Below are 3,558 nucleotides of genomic sequence, written 5' to 3'. Positions count from 1 at the left end.
AGTCTCGGAACACATTTTTGTTCTCGTGGACCCATCATGGGTCTTGGAACGCATTTGTGGTCCTTGGGTCCCATTTTGCATCCCGAAACTTGTGTTTTGGTGCTTGATCCCTATTTTGGGTGCCCACCTTGCACCAAGTGCGCACCCGGGGCAAACCGAGCGCCTTGGTGCACCGGGGCAAGATCGAGCGTGCACCCGAGGCGCCCCGAACATGCACCAAGGTGCACTCGGCCCACATGTGAGCGCAGGTCGTTGCGCCCGAGGTGGTGTGTGGGCACCGCGTTGCAGACGGGACACTGCACGCACACGACGCCCCCTCCAGGTGCACGCACGTAGGCCGGGCCGGGTGCACACCCGACGCCCTAGCAAGGTGCGCGCACCCGGGCAGGGCTCACACTTGGCGAACGGGGCGCACTTCGCGAGGGAGGGTGTGCACCTCGACGGGGGTGGGTGGCCGGGGTGGATTCGCACGTGGGTCGCGGTTTGCTAAGTACACACTGCGACAAGCTCATAACGGGTGCGATCATACCAGCGTTAGTGCACCGGATCCCATCAGAACTCCGCAGTTAAGCGCGCTTGGGCCGGAGTAGTACTGGGATGGGTGACCTCCCGGGAAGTCCCGGTGTTGCACCCTTTTTTAGTTTTTCGCCGGGCGTCGCAATGCTATTTGAATAAACCTTTTGCCCGTTTGCGTTCTCGTCGGGGCCGGGCCGGGCCGGGGTGCGCTGCCCGCACTACCGCGCGCGCGGGGGGCGACACCGAGCGCGCACCCGAGGCGCCCCGAGCACACAGGCCACGGTGCAACCCGGGCGTTGTGCGCGCACCCCGGTGCGCCCGAGGTGCTGCGCGCGCACCCAGGTGAAATCGGTGTGCACCTCGGCCAGTGCGCGCTCGGTCGAGTCGCGCACGTTGGCCAAGGTGCACGGTGATGTTTCTTACTCTAAGGTTCCGCACCAGACGCCCGGGACAGGTGAGCGAAGCTGGGCGGGGCCGGGTGCGCGGCCGGGGCAGGTGCACGCAGCTGGAGAGAGCTTTGGAGCACACTTCGGAGCGCACCAATGATGCGCTCCATTCAAAAGTTTCCTGAAAAGGCAAAAAAAGTTGAGATTATAGAATTTCCCACTTGAGAGATTGTAAAAAAAAAAAATTTAAAATGAAGGAAACGCGGGTGCCAAGGTGTGCGCAGCCCAGCCAAGGTGTGCGCACCAAGGCGCCCACCCTGGCGAAGGTGCACGCAAGGTGCGCACCCGAGGCAAACCGGACAATTAACCCAACTTTCGACTTCGCGCGCACCTTGGAGCGCACTTCGGAGCGCTCCTTGGTGCGCACCAATCTTGGGCACCTCGGAGTGCACCATGGCGCCCACCAAGGTGCGCACCCGGGGCAAACCGAGCTCCGACTTCGTGCGCACCTTGGAGCGCACGAAAGGTGCGCACCATGGCGCCCACCAAGGTGCGCAGCCCAGCCAAGGCGTGCGCATCAAGGTGCGCACCCTGGCGAAGGTGCGCACCCGGGGCAAACCGAGCTCCGACTTCGTGCGCACCTTGGAGCGCACAAAAGGTGCGCAACCCAGCCAAGGTGTGCGCACCCCGGTCAAACCGAGCTCCGAATCGTGCGCACCAGAGGTGCACGCCATCGTGCGCACCTTGGAGCACACTTCGGAGCCCTCCTTGGTGCGCGCCGATGTTGCGCACCTCGGAGCGCACCCGGGGAAAACAATGCAATTAACCCGACTTTCGACTTCGTGGGCACCTCGGAGCGCTCTCGGGTTCGCACCTCGGAGCACACCGAGGTGCGCACCTTTGATGCGCTGCCTTCACCAATTTCCAGAAAAGGCAAGAAAACATTGAGAAGGTGTGCGCACCGAGGTGCCCACCCTGGCGAAGGTGCACGCGAGGTGCGCACCCGGGGCAAACCGGGCTCCGACTTCGTGCACGCCGCACCTTGGAGCACACTTCGGAGCGCTCCTTGGTGCGCACCAGGGCGCGCAACCCAGCCGAGGTGCCCACCCCGGCGAAGGTGCACGCGAGGTGCGCACCCGGGGCAAACCGGGCTCCGACTTCGTGCACGCCATGGTGCCCACCGCGGCGAAGGTGCACGTGAGGTGCGCACCCGGGGCAAACCGGGCTCCGACTTCGTGCACGCCGCACCTTGGAGCACACTTCGGAGCGCTCCTTGGTGCGCACCATGGTGCCCACCAGGGCGCGCAACCCCGCCGAAGGTGCACGCGAGGTGCGCACCCGGGGCAAACCGGGCTCCGACTTCGTGCACGCCGCACCTTGGAGCACACTTCGGAGCGCTCCTTGGTGCGCACCATGGTGCCCACCAGGGCGCGCAACCCCGCCGAAGGTGCACGCGAGGTGCGCACCCGGGGCAAACCGGGCTCCGACTTCGTGCACGCCATGGTGCGCACCGCGGCGAAGGTGCGCACCCGGGGCAAACCGGGCTCCGACTTCGTGCACGCCGCACCTTGGAGCACACTTCGGAGCGCTCCTTGGTGCGCACCAGGGCGCGCAACCCAGCCGAGGTGCCCACCCCGGCGAAGGTGCACGCGAGGTGCGTACCCGGGGCAAACCGGGCTCCGACTTCGTGCACGCCGCACCTTGGAGCACACTTCGGAGCGCTCCTTGGTGCGCACCATGGTGCCCACCAGGCCGCGCAACCCAGCCAAGGTGTGCGCACCAAGGTGCACGCGAGGTGCGCACCCGGGGCAAACCGGGGTCCGACTTCGTGCACGCCGCACCTTGGAGCACACATCGGGGCGCTCCCGGGTTCGCACCGGCGTTGCGCACCGTGGTGGGCACCTCGGAGCACACCAAGGTGGGCAGCGAGGTGCGCACCTTTGATGCGATGCCTTCACTAATTTCCATAAAAGGCAAAAAAAAAACGAGATTTTAAAATTTCCGTTTTGAAAGATAGTGAGAAAAAGGGAATGCTGGTGCCATCTTGAGCCCGCCCTGGTGCGCAGCCCAGCCAAGGTGTGCGCACCAAGGTGCCCACCCTGGCGAAGGTGCGCGCCCGGGCAATTAACCCAACTTCCAACTTCGCGCGCGCCAGGGTGGGAGCGCACCCAACAACCGGGCCTGGGAAGAGCCAATGCGAGAAACCCCACCAAACGCTCTGACAAAAAAAGAGGGGGCGCTCCAGTAACCCCGCTTCGGAGCGCACCCTGGGCAAACCCAGCCAAGGTGCCCACCCCGGCCAAGGTGCAGGCGAGGTGCGCACCCGGGGCAAACCGGGCTCCGACAACGTGCACGCCGCACCTTGGAGCACACTTCGTAGCGCTCCCGGGTGCGCACCTCAGAGCACACCAAGGTGGGCAGCGAGGTGCGCACCTTTGATGCGCTGCCTTCACTAATTTCCAGAAAAGGCAAAAAAAAAAGGAGATTTTAAAATTTCCGTTTTGAAAGATAGTGAAAAAAACGGAACGCGCGTGCCATCTTGAGCCCGCCCTGGTGCGCAGCCCAGGTAAGGTGCCCACCCTGGCAAAGGTGCGCACCCGGGCAATTAACCCTACTTCCGACTTCGTGCGCGCCAGGGTGGCAACCGGGCCTCGGA

The 3,558-nt window shown here is 64.3% G+C and overlaps 1 non-coding gene across 1 annotated transcript; it reads left to right on the top strand.

The window, feature by feature from the left end:
• The first annotated feature begins 515 nt into the window (after nucleotides 1-515).
• On the top strand, nucleotides 516-634 carry LOC131863758 (5S ribosomal RNA). The gene has a single exon (XR_009362653.1). It is a non-coding gene; the product is annotated as a 5S ribosomal RNA (ribosomal RNA).
• The last annotated feature ends 2,924 nt before the right edge of the window (nucleotides 635-3,558 follow it).

The sequence above is a fragment of the Cryptomeria japonica genome, unplaced genomic scaffold (assembly GCF_030272615.1).
Source record: "Cryptomeria japonica unplaced genomic scaffold, Sugi_1.0 HiC_scaffold_68, whole genome shotgun sequence".
NCBI classification, from domain to species: domain Eukaryota; kingdom Viridiplantae; phylum Streptophyta; class Pinopsida; order Cupressales; family Cupressaceae; genus Cryptomeria; species Cryptomeria japonica.
Note: the sequence above shows the minus strand (reverse complement) of the source record. Positions and strands in the feature narration are given on the sequence as shown.